Raw genomic sequence first — 13,687 nt, 5'->3', positions numbered from 1 at the left:
TAATGTCTTATGTTAAAGAACTCCAAATACATTGAGATAGAGTTAATGACTGATGTTCAAGAACTCCACATCTGAGAAACTAAAGAAAGCCTAATAGATGGAGAAATATGCCAGGAAAGTTTACAAGTCACCATATTGCAGAGGCTGTGGGAAAACACCACTCCTGCTCATTGTCATGGTTACTTTTTCTAAACACACAAACAATGTTTAAACTGTTGCATAATAATATTAGGATAGTGATCATAATAACAATCACTTATTAGTGTTGAGTGTGACTGACAAATTAGATTTCTAAAAAGGCAGCTCTGATTTTGGCATTTCTCTGCTCAAAATGCCTTCTTGTTCAAAGGATCAGGGATAAACTCCTCTGGGCTGGATTCCTAAGGCCATATAACCTGTGAAACTGCCTAGGGCTCCACACTTAGAAGGATTGTCATGTTTGGTCTAAAGCTCTACCTCTACTGTTGCTGTCTTGAAAAAAAAATAGTTTTTGAGGTAGGGTCTCACTATATATAAGCCCAAGCTAGCTTCAAACTCACAGTCGTCCTACCTCAGCCTCTCTAGTGCCAGGCTTACTGGTGTGTGCCACCATGCCCATCTTGAAACTGTGACTCTACATTTTCAGTTTTATATCTCCTCAGGTTCCATTGTTCCCTCCCTCTTTGTACTTCTCTTACCATAAGATAATTCCCTGGCTGGAGATGGCTAGAAAGATTAGTATAGAACATTCACCTCTCCATCTTTAGAATTCCTTCTCAATCCTCCTTTGTCCTTTGTTTTGCTTTTACTTTTTTCTTTTTACTGTATTGTAGTATTTTTACCTTATTTTCAAAACTGTTATGCTTTCTTTTTTAGTTCTCTTCTTACCTTTTAATTTTATGTATTTTTATTTTATAATCAGATTTTTTATCTCTTGCTCTTTTCCCTTCCTTAATTCTTTTTCATTTTTCTTTTTCTTTTTTTTTTTTCTTCATTTTTCTTTTATTATTCATATGTGCATACAAGGCTTGGTTTATTTCTCCCCCCTGCCCCCACCCCCTCCCTTACCACCCACTCCACCCCCTCCCGCTCCCCCCCTCAATACCCAGCAGAAATCATTTTTCTTCTTTACTTTCATTTAATCTTGCTTCTTTCTCTTTCCCTTCCCCTCATTCATTGCATCCTTTTAGTGTTATTTTACCTTATTAATTTTTAACTTTACAGGCTATTCTACATTTTTTGACACTTTCTTTTCTATGGTTATTAATAGTACAGTGGTTGTTTTAATTGGTTTTTATTGCATTTCTATTTCTAGTTTGTTTCGGTGTTGTTGCTGTTATAGTGGCTTGTTTTCTCCTCTCTGGGCAATGAAAGGGATTGAGCCCTCAAGAGAAGGCTGCTAACTAAGAAGACCACAGTTATAAAACCAGAAGAGAAATCCATTTCAATATATGAAAAAAATCACAACATAAAAACACAAAAAATATGAAAAAGAAAGGCAACATGATTCCTCTAAAATAATTGAGATGACTGAAACACCAGGAAAAGAATCCAAAAGTTTAGTCTTAAAAATGTTCAATGACACAGTGAGGATTCAAATATATAGAAGAAGTAAAGAGGTCAATGTAAGACTTGGATGAGAAATTCAGCAAAGAGAGACTCAAAAATAAACAAAAACAGAACTCTGGGAAGTGAAAATCTGCATAAATCAAATTAAAAAACTCAAAGGAAAAAATCACTAATAGACTAGACCACGTGGACAATCATATGTAAAAGACTGAAACTGGATCCCAATCTCTCCACCCTGTACAAAAATCAATTCAGAATGGATCAAAGACATCAAAGAAGACCTGAAGCTTTGAAACGACTAGAGGAAAATAGGGGAAGCACCTCCATGTAGACATAGGCAATGACTTTCTGAATCAGACTCTAATAGCTCAGAAAATAATAGTGAGAATCAACAAATGGGATTACATCAAATTAGAAAGCTTCAGTACAGCAAAGAAACAATTAGCAGGGTGAAAAGACAGTCAACATACGGGGAGAAAATCTTTGCCAGCTATTCATTCAATAAGGGATTCGTATTCAGAAAATGTAAAGACCAAAATAAAAAATAATTCAATAAATCCAATAAATAAATGGGAAGATGAATAAACAGTTCTCAAAGGAAGAAAGCACAAATGGTCAATAAATGCATGAAGAAAATGTTTGACATGTTTAGCCACCAGGGAAATGCAAATCAAAGTTCATTGAGATTCGAACTCACCCCAGTTAGAATGGCTGTTATCAAGAAAATAAATAGCAAAATGGATAGGGTGAGGAAACTCTACACACTGTTGGTGAAAATATAATTTGGTCCTATGGAAATCAGTATGAAGGTTCCTCAAAATACTAAAACTAGAACTACCATGTAATTCACTTATACTGTTCTTGGGTGTATACCTGAAGGACTCAATGTCTGCATACAATAGAGATACATACACACCCATGTTTATTGCAACTCTATTCACAATATCCAAGTTATGGAATCAACCTAGGAATTCATAAATGGATGAATGGATAAAGAAAATGTGGTATATATACACAACAGGGTACTAGTGGCCCTAGAGTAGAAGGAGATCATGTTGTTTTCAGGAAAAATGGATAGAACTGGTGATCACCATGTTAAGGGAAATAATGCAGACTCGGAAAGACAAATATTGCATGTTTTTTCTCATGTGTGGAATCTAGATTTAAAAAAGAAAGACATGAGAGTAGAAGGTAGACTGTTTGGGAAGATAGTCTGGAGACTAGCAGGAGAGGAGGTGGAGGGACAAGACAGGGTAATAGTGGGGGACTGAAACTTCTCCAGAAATGGGGGGACAGGCATAAAGGAGAATGATGGAGGGGATGAATTCAATTATGATATATTGTAAGAACCTTGGTAAATGTCACAATGTACTCCCAGTACAACAATAATAAAAAAATTAAATTAAATTAAAAATAAATAATTCTTCAATAAAAAATAGAGGGGGGATGAATATGATCAAAATACATTATATACATGTATGAATATGTCATAGAAAACCCATTGTTTTGTACAATTACTATATGCTAATACAAAAATAACCTATAAGACCTTTGGAATCTTACTTTTTGAGTACAGGCCTGTTTCATTTTTGGTCCATCTTGATTATTACAAAGTATTTTTTGTTCATAAAAAATAGAAGTCAGCCAGGTGCTGATGGCTCACGCCTGTAATCCTAGCTACTCAGGAGGCAGAGATCAGGAGGATCACGGTTCGAAGCCAGCCCGGGCAAATAGTTCTGTGAGACCCCCCTCCATATTGAAAAACCCTTCACAAAAATAGGGCTGGTGGAGTGGTTCAAGGTGTGGGCCCTGAGTTCAAACCCCAGTATAGAAAAAAAAAACAAAAAACAGAAATCAGCCTCTCTATAAATTTCAACCATGGGAATTAATGCCTCTACAAGATGACAAATAGAGTCTATTTCTTTAGCCACATAACAGTTTTTCAAATAATTGTGAATAAGTTTACATCCATCACCCTTTGCCCTGTATTATTTTTCCTTAGTTGAACATTCAATTGTCTGCAATGTTCCATAATGATACATTTTCTAAATACCTTCCTATCCTCATCTCTTGTTTCTGCTGACCCTTGGAGCCAGTAAAAGAACATGAGATTATTTTTTAAAAGGAAAGAAACAGTTCAAAGCAAAAGTATCATGACACTTTTAAACTTTGTTAATTAAACAGTCAGTAATAAAGTTTGAGGATCAAGATGTCCATCACCAAGCGTATAGGAGAAAAGTATAGAAGTCAAGGCTTTTGGTTCCAAGTGACTAATGCTGACTGGGACTTGGTTAAGCAAGTAAGAGAAACTCTTCATCACGGAATGGAGAGCCCTCTTCCACCTTGGTTCCAGTTAGAAAATGATAAGAAAAGGCCCTGATTTGCAAGATCATTGCCTAACCCTGCACTAGGAAGTCATATTTGGATAAAAGAAAAGTGCCACCTGGAGCACATAGCTGGAGGAGGGGAACAAAGTATTACCAGAGGGGAGGTATCTGCTTCTCCCAGAAGGGAAAAGCAATGTGCAAATGTGCCCTACGGTGGGTGAGTCCAAAAGTCAAAGGAAGACACCAAGGATTATTGAAAGCACTACATAACATAAGAATAGAGTTGATAAAACAGCAGCAATGTCAAAAAAAAAAAGGAATTAAATTGGCTAATCAGTAACATATACACAGTAGTCCATCCACCTGTATTTATGGGGGATATAGCCCAAGATCCCCAGTGGATCCTGAAACTGAGGGTGGTACCCAACCCTATATGTACTGTGTTTTCCTATAAGTACACCCCTATGATGAAGTTTAATTTATAAACTAAGCACAGTAAGAGATTAATAACAATAACTACTAACAAAATAGGACAATTACAACATGTGGTAATGAAAGTGATGTGCATGTGGTCTCTTTGTTTCTGAAAATATCATATTGGCAAAAGGATTATTTATGCCTTGGGTGGAATAGAAAAGGACAGGGCAAGATGTCATCAAACTTCTCAGAACATGCAATTTAAAAGTTATGAATGTTTTATTTCTGGAACTTTCCATCCTGGTATTTTCAGACTACAGTTGATTACAGGTACCCCAAACAGAGGAAAGTGAAAACACGGGTAAGGAAAATCTACTGCTTTTTTTGTTTTGTGAGAAGATATCACCGTGTAGCCCAGGCTAACCTCTAACTTTGGATTCTCCTGCCTCGACCTCCCCAGTGTTTGGATTAGAGACATGCATTACCACATTTTGTTTTTGGTTGTGTTTTTAGGGATGATAAGTGAATAATGAAAAAGTAATAAAATGTTAAGTGTATTGATTTTTTTAAATGAAATTTAATGTTTTGTGGGAATTATAATTATTTAAATGTTTTATAATGAATTCTAAAAATTGTACTAATAATGTGACTTAACATATGTATGAAAATTTGCTTTTCACTTTTCACCACATGACAGTGGAAAAGAGCCGACTGTGAAGGAGGTGGAGCCTGGCTGGTAGGCCTGGGCACCAGTTCAAGGGAAGAGACCACCTGGCACAGAGCAGGCACTGTGGGCAGACGATTAGGCTGCCTTTCCAATGCACTGCCTTCTTGAGCACTGGGAAAACCCAGAGGAGAACCCTCATTTGTCCAATTAAAGATGGGCTTTCATTGGGGGCTGCCCAGAGCCTTCAAACCACAGGCACAAAGGCATTAGTGTCTGCCCAGAGTTAATACAGTGGCTAAAATGTCAGCAAGCCCAACCACGGAGTGAGTCTAGTTTCCTTGTGGTTGGAGTTAACAGCACAAATCTAACCACATAGACTTGGAACAGCAAGCAAGGGAGAAACTGAGACAAGGTTAGCCAGTGTTGGATACAGGTCCACCAACCTTGTAAGAAAACTTGCCAAGTGAAGCCTTTCTCCCTAAGTGTTTCTCAGGAAGCCCAGGTACAGGGCCACCAAATGCCCACTGGTGCTTCCCACACTCCCAACCCTCTAAGCAATTGCTTTGACTAGGGTCTCTTTAGCTAAGGAAGATCGATAAGGCTGCCCAGTAAGTAATTGTGACTTGGGGCTCTTTGGATAGCTTGTCACCTTCTCTCAGAGGGCTTTAGCTGTTTATACAAAATGGAAAATGCTGTTAAACATTGAACCTTTTGATATTTTATTTTTCCCAAAAGGAACCTCAATGGGCATTTTAAAAAATCAATCATCAAATATTTATTGAGCAGCTAACTACTGGCAAGGTATGGTGCTAGAGTGTTACAGATTCAAGGAGCTGTGTAATTAAGCTGTTCACATGAGATTAACTGTTTTGCAACCAATACACCTCAATGTTTATATCTATGAATACTGTCTTCTTCAGAGCAATTACTTCAGGAGACAATACTCTTGATCCAATGACTTTATTGTGTAGAAAGTATTTTTAGAGGCTGGGGATGTAGCACAGTGGTACAATGCTCCCCTAGCATATGCAAAGCCCTGGGTTCTGTTATGGAAAAAACCATATTTTTAGAAACTCTTCCTTTGGGCTTTACGTTATTTTAAATATACTTGACATTGCAAAGTTGTTGTGAGTAGAGGCAAGGTAAAATTGAGGCATATGTTTTCTGATTAAAGAAAGGAACAGTCCAGAAACTGTTCAGATTAGCTTTACAAATAATAACCAAAAACTGGAAACAATCCCAATATCCATCACCCAATGAATGAATATATAAAATGTGGTATATCCATCCAATGGAACATTATTCAGTCATAAGAATGAATGAAGTACTATACGTGGTACCACACGGATGAACGTTGAAAACACTATGTTAAATGAAAGAAGCCAGACACAATGAAAGAAAAGACTTATACTACAGGACTCCATTTATATGAAACATCTAGGTAAAGCAAATCTCTAGAGATAAAGTAGATTAGTGATTTCTTGGGGCTAAGAGTAGGACCAGAGGATGGAGCTGTTCTAAAATCGTACTGTAATTATGGTTGTACAGCTCTGTCACTCTATTCAAAATCACTGAATTGTATACTTAACAATAGGTGAATTTTATCATATGTAAGTTATATCTCAGTAAAGTTTTAAAAAGAAAGAAAGTGTGATGACTATAAAGTATCCAAACTTATTTTGGGGTGACTCATGAACCAGTTTTGGGGTGACCCATGAACCAGCTCTAAAATACATATAGTAAACGGAGAAAAGTAGAAAGATCCCCCTCTGAAAGTTCCAAAACTAGCAGAGCAATGGCCGTTCCTTGGGCGTGAGTATGTGTCAGCTCTGGGGTGACGGACAGCCAGTCCTCATTTGCACATGGTCTGATGGACACCACTCCAGGATTGGTCTCCCTATCATTGGCTCTTGCCTTTCTCCAAGTTTATAACCATTGAGAAGATAAGTCATATATAAATTACTGACAACTAACAACAAGCAAAGTAAAATCAAAGTTAAAGCACTTTTTCTTTCCTCGAAGTATGATCCAATGGCAAAGCAAGACAAAGTGAGGCTGTCTTCCTCACAGCCAGTTTGCAAAATCCCTATACAGGATTTTAAGAGATCAGTTATGAGGTGGCCAGAAAGCCTCCAAATGGGGACCTTATCGTTGTCTCTCCTCAAATGTTGCTGTAGTGATGGGCAATTTCACCTGCATCCATATGCCCCGAGTCCAAGAGAAATAACACTGGTGAGTCTGCATTTTCAAAGTCACACATACATAAATATAACTTCCATGCTTTGTTCAAATGGATGGCTGCATTAAAGATTTCAGCTGACGTAAGGGTTGAAATCCCTCTCTGTTTGGTTTCAGTTTTTGATGAAGTTGGCAGCCTGAGATATTTCTTGAATGGATGCACAATGCCATCTCTCTCCCCCACTTCTGTTTCTTGTCTTGCAATTTCCTCCCTAAAGTCCAGAATGATTTTCCTCTTGCATTCTGAAGGACAAACCCAAACAAAGTGAGTACGCACCAAGTTCTATGCCAGAGGGTAGAACTGGGATTAGGAACTTACAGGTCTAGCTTCATATGATTTAAAAGGTTTAGCACAGCAGGGAACTGGTTTGTTAATTGTGCAGATAAATGCTAGTTGACCTCTAAAACGCAGGATTAAGTTGTTAAAATCCACTCCCCCTGGCAGTGTGGAAAGATGGAGGGACTCGGGCTGTGGCTACAGTTCTGAGGGGTGGACGGGGGACGGGGCATGCAGATGGCCTTTCTCTGGCATCCAGGAGCTTTTTCAGGGATGTCTGAGAAATAAGAGTAGACTCTAGGACTGAATGGTGTGGAGGCAGCACATTACTTAACATAATACAGCCCACTGGCTCCTAACACTGACCTACCACTCACTAGGGCAGAGCGTCAAAGTAAAGCCGGTTGGGAAGCAGTCACCGAATGTTCTTCTCACTGTTACGTGGACCAGTGGCTGACCACCTGGCACCAGGTCTGGTAGGAGAGGAAGCTGGATACTTAATTTCTAACACTCTAGCTAGGAAACAATTGTGAAGTAATCGTTACAACCCATGTGCATATTTCATGTCCTGTGTTAAACTGTTTTATGGCTGTTTCAGCTTTGAGATATGAATATTCAAAGGACACCAATTCCATTTACTTGAACTCAATTGCTAATGTTTAGCATAGATTCTACAAGAATGTTTGAACAATATTATAGGATTTTGCTGACTTTGTACAGGTCAGTAAGCTCTACTGAAGAGTTAGAAAAAAAACACAACCTCATAGCTCAATAAAATGAATTATGCTAGCTAACAGTGCCTCCCAGATTTGTCATATAAGTTAGAAGTGAAAAAAAAAAAAAGTCTTGCAGCAACTAAGCCAGGGAATCAAATTCCCATGTCGGTCACCCCTTTTCTAATTATCACTAAAGCCTGACTTAGCTGAATGAAACATAGCTCAGGAGGGATTGTTAAAGCTCCGACATTAACCATGATTACTAGAGTGGAAATATATCTCTAAAATCGGGTAATGGCCTGAAGACATTCTAGGTTTTCTTAGAGGATTATTAAGGAGTAGAATTGAAGCAGTGCCCAAAGGCAAATGAAAGGGGAGTCTTCTTCTCGGCAGGGATGGTGCCAGGGAATAATGAGCTTCAAGTAAACGAAATGGCTCCACCAAGAACCAACCAATCCACTTTCTAAGTCTCAGAGGCCCAGAGAAACATGGCTAAATAGTGATTGACATAGAAACTCTATTTTAGGCATGGCAAAGAGAAAAATTAAAGAATAAAGAAAGAGAAATGATTTTTTTGACTCAGAGAGAAGGGGAGAAGGAGAAAATATCTTGGGGATGTTATCTATCTGTATATGCTTGTGACACCTGGGATACTGTCACGCATGTAGAAGAGAATCAATAAATATAGTTTGGGTAGATGGATAGATGGACGGAAAGGGAAGATTTTTTTTTGCAGCATCAATGCTAATTTTAACATTTTACTTTCTAGAATTATAGCTAAAAATCTTTAAAAATCTGTTTTGAAATACATCATCCAAAAATCCACCTTTTTAAAAAAATCATTTTAGACAGCATGTTACCACCTCTTTTTTTATTTCTTTTATTCATATGTGTGTACAATGCTTGGGTCACTTCTCCCCCTTCCCCACCCTCTTCCTTTCCCCTACCCCTGTCCTCTCCCCCACACCTCCTCACTACCAGGCAGAAACTATTTTGCCCTTATCTCTAATTCTGTTGAAGAGAGAGTATAAGCAATAATAGGAAGGAACAAGGGTTTTTGCTAGTTGAGATAAGGATAGCTATACAGGGAGTTGACTCGCATTGATTTCCTGTGCGTGTGTGTTACCTTCTAGGTTAATTCTTCTCGAACTAACCTTTTCTCTAGTTCCTGGTCCCCTTCTTCTATTGGCCTCTGTCGCTTTAAAGTTTCTGCATTAGTTCCTTTGCATTGAGGACATCAAATGCTATGTTGTTTTTTGGGGGGTTTCTTGCCTATCCTCAAACCTCCCTTGTGTGCTCTCGCCTCACCATATGATCAAAGTCCAATCCCCTTGTTGTGTTTGCCCTTGATCTAATGTATACATATGAGGGAGAACATACGATTTTTGGTCTTCTGGGCCTGGCTAATCTCACTCAGAATGATGTTCTCCAATTCCATCCATTTACTTGTGAATGATAAGATTTCATTCTTCTTCATGGCTGAGTAGTATTCAGAGAAGATTTTTAGTACTTGAGAAACCTGGAGAGAATAATGGATATTTTCCCTTTTTTTCCCTAAATCATGTCTCTCCCCTTTCCCCCCATAGAAGTTGCCAGCCTCAGGTATTATATTCCAAACTGCTCAGTGGTAAAATGACTTGGGCAAGTGATATCCTGAGATTTTTTGGTTTAGGCCACTTTTGCTAGTGGCCTAGTTGACATGTACAACACTTATGTCATTGTTTGATTCTTCTTCTGTTTCTTTTTTTCCTAATTAGTGTTTAACTTACATGTTCAGAGAATCTTGATTTAGGCAAGTCAACAGTTGCAAATAATAGGTTTTTTAACGTGGTAAAATCCACAGTGTTAGTTAGCTTTCTCATCACTGTGACAAAAATAGCTGAGAGAATAACTTAAAGGGAGTAATTATTTTGCTCACAGTTTCAGAAGATTGAGTGGAAGTGTGTGGTAGTAAGAACAACTCACATCATGGCTGCTAGGAAGCAGAGAGAGAGAGAATGCCTGAGCCAACTGGCTTCCTCCTTTCCCTTTTATTGCATTGGGTCCCCAGCCTATTGGATGGTCCACCCTCATTCAGGGTGGGTCTTTGCCTGTTAGTTAATCTCCCACATGTCAATCCTTTCTAGAAATGCCCTGAAAGACATATCCAGAGGTGTGCTTTACTAATCCCCTAGGTATCTCTCAGTCTAGTCAGTCTGATGATTGAGATTAACTATCACATACACCTAATAAAATTTACCATCTAAGTACTTTTAAGTGTACAGTTCAGTAGTAATTAAGTGTATTCACATTGCTGTGCAACCAATCTTTGAAACTATTTCATCTTTCAAAACTAATACTCTCTATCCATTAAATAATTTCCCATTCCTTCCTCCCCTACTCCCAGCCTCTCTGTCTCCAAGAATTTAACTGCTGTATTTATATTTATTTATTTCACAGGGATGGGGATTGAACCCAGGGCCTTGTGCATGCTAGATAAGAATTCTAACACTGACCTACATCCCAGGTCCTTGACTACTTTTAGACATATCGTGCAAATGATTCAGACGGTATTTGTTTTTTGTGATTGGTTTTTTTCACTTAACCTAATGACCTTTGGGTTTATCCAGGTTGTAGCTTGTGAATGGATTGCTTTTCTTCTTAAGCCTAATAGTACTCCATTATTTGTCCACTGATGAACATTTGGGTTGCTTCCACCTCATGGCTATTTGACCAATATTCCTGTGAACATGGGTGTGCATTTATCTCTTCAAAATATTACTTTCAATTCTTTTGAAACATATACCCAACAGTGAGATTGCTGGATAGTGCAATGTTTTTTTTTAAAAAAAATAGTTTTGAGGAAACTCTAACTATTTTCCATTGTGGATTACACTATTTTATTTTACACTCCCACCAACAAATGCACAAAGATTCCAATTTCTCCACACCTTCATCAACACATTTTCTTGGGTTTATTGTATGTTTTATGATAGTAGTCATCTCAATAGGTGTGGCTATTAAGAAAATAATATGCTTCACAGTAAACTGGCCAGGCATGAGCTTCTCTTTAAGAAGAACAGAGAACGTGAGGCTGAAGGCATGTCTCAAGTGGTAGATAACCTGCTTAGTAAGCAAGAAGCCCTAAGTTCTAACTCCAGTACTGACCCCCTCAAAAAAAACAAACAAACAGGGAATACAAATGTGATTCTTTGATGAGCAGTGAGTCCTCAGAAAGGTGGAGACAATCCAGTTTCTCCTCAGCTCACAGTTGGTTCCAAATTTCCTACAATGAGCATATAAGGCCTTATGAGACCTGACTCCTACTACCTCTCTGACCTCACCCCACTGCCCCCATGTTCCCCTCCATCACTTTGTTCCAGCAAAAGTATAAGGACAGACATCCTTATAGTGCCAGGAACACCATAAGCAGGGCCTTTGCACTTATTGTTCCTTTGGCTGGAAAACCCCTACCTATCTATGTGGCTGGCCTTCTCATCTCTTGAAGCTTTCCAATAAAATGTCAACTTATCAGAGATGGTTTGACAAACCACAATATTTAAAACACCAAACTACCCCTTATACACACATACACACATGCACGCGCGCACACACACACACACACACACACACACACCCCAAATAGAATATAACCTCCATGAAGGCAAGAGCATGGGCAATTCCAGAACCTAGAAAAGTATCTGCGACATGATTTGTGCCTATGAATGAACAATTCAAAGAAAAGAACACATTTCCTCTTATTCTCTATCTTGGTTTTTGTCTCTGTTCATGTCTAGACTTCCCACTGGATAAGACAAGCTGGCCACTGAAAAACACATGGACCTATTTTGCAAGAGCTTATACATCTGTAACCAGAGTTTCTCCTTCCATTAGCCTCATCCAGGGAAATGGCACCATCATCCAGAAGTCTGCAGTTATGTAGGATTTTTCTCTTCCCATCCCCACATCAGTGCATCAGCAAGTCCTATAGTGTCACCCTCCAGATTGCCATCCTTTTCCAGACTGTTCTCTGGCAGCCACTATTCTCTTTGACTTAGCCCCCTAACTGGTCTTCTCTTTTCTGTTCTTGACCCATCTTCACCCAATTTGCATGCATTGGCCATGAAGGGATTTAAAAAACCAAGACCATACAACAATCCTGTCTACAAACGGGATTTCCCATTCTAGGACCCAGAATCCTGTATGATCCAGTCCTGTCCATCTCTTTAAACTCATCTTTTGTCTTTCTCTCTTCATCCCTGTGTTCCAGCCTCGCTAGTTTTTGAATGACTATTTAGAATTCCAAGTTCATTCTGACCTGAAAATTTCCTACTTGCTTCTTCCTGACCCCTTTTTGTATGATTGGTTCCTAAGACGATTCTTCAGGTGCCAGAGCAAAGTCACATTAGTAGATTGTAGATTGCCTCATCCTCATTCTCAGTCTCTCTCTCTCCTTTCTTTTATTAATGGACCAACATTTATTTAATTCTCTGTAATTATTATTGTGCTAATATGTGGACATTGTAAATGATGCCTCAAATAACATCTTTGTACCTCTCTCTGATATAATTTCTTCCCTGGGATAAGCCCTGGAAATGGAATTGGAAGGTAGAGGAGATTGTGAGCATTCTTAGGGCTTTAAGATATTGTCCTCAGATTCCATCTGTTTCATCTTGCTTACATACAATTTCTGTGTGGCCAGTGTCCAAGCTTAGTGTTCTTCTGCACAGGCAAAGACAACCAGGATGCCCCAGTCAACAAACATGCCCCACAGCCTGTTGGCTTTCATGGAGTTCAGCAGCTAAGGCATGACCCAGAATTCAAATGTTCTTTTGGTACCCCAGGGAACATCTGGAATGTCCTTTCCTTAAGGGATATTTTCACCAGAATCCAGTTGGAGGCAACCCCTCTGCCATTATCTGAGAATCTGTTCTGGTTCAAAGACTAATTGATCTTTAAACTTCTGGAAAACTATTTTCACTGGATTCATGTTCTGCCTTGGAATCTAATTCCTCTTCAGTTGCTTTCCCATGCTTCATATAATCTTGGTATCCTCTTCCTTCTCCACAACTTCAGGCATAGGCACACCTGGTTCTTCTACAATTTCAAAGTCTGGAAAATGACTTGATTTTGGGCAAGCCTGCTTATGTCCCAGTCTCCAGTCTGGCCTCTGACATTCCTCACTGCATCATGTGCTTTGTGAGGTCAGGAATACTTTCTGGGCTGAAACAGAGAAACTAGACATAAGATGGGAACACAGAAACTCCCGTTTCTGGGAAAGGATCTTCAGAAGGTGGATCTGGAGAGGAAAAGTCTCTTTGATGGTGTTGCAGCAAGGCATTGTGATGCAAGGTGTGGGTGCTACTACCAATGGTACCTACACATACAGCTGGAAAGAGAGTGGATGGCCAAGAAGTGCACAGAACAGGTCCTCAGGCACTTCATCCAACCTCGCCCAGCAGCACTTCCTTGGCAAAGCCCAGTTCCACCCTGCCTGTGAGGCTTAGGCCCTGCTGTG

General features: G+C 39.1%; 1 pseudogene; it reads right to left on the bottom strand.

Moving 5' to 3' along the window:
• Positions 1 to 12,668: 12,668 nt before the first annotated feature.
• Positions 12,669 to 13,687, bottom strand: part of LOC109697981 (programmed cell death protein 2 pseudogene) — a 30,124-nt pseudogene continuing 29,105 nt past the window's right edge.

Source organism: Castor canadensis, chromosome 2, assembly GCF_047511655.1.
Source record: "Castor canadensis chromosome 2, mCasCan1.hap1v2, whole genome shotgun sequence".
Classification (NCBI taxonomy): domain Eukaryota; kingdom Metazoa; phylum Chordata; class Mammalia; order Rodentia; family Castoridae; genus Castor; species Castor canadensis.
The sequence above is the reverse complement of the archived record's forward strand: the minus strand, read 5'-3'. Positions and strand labels throughout refer to the sequence as shown.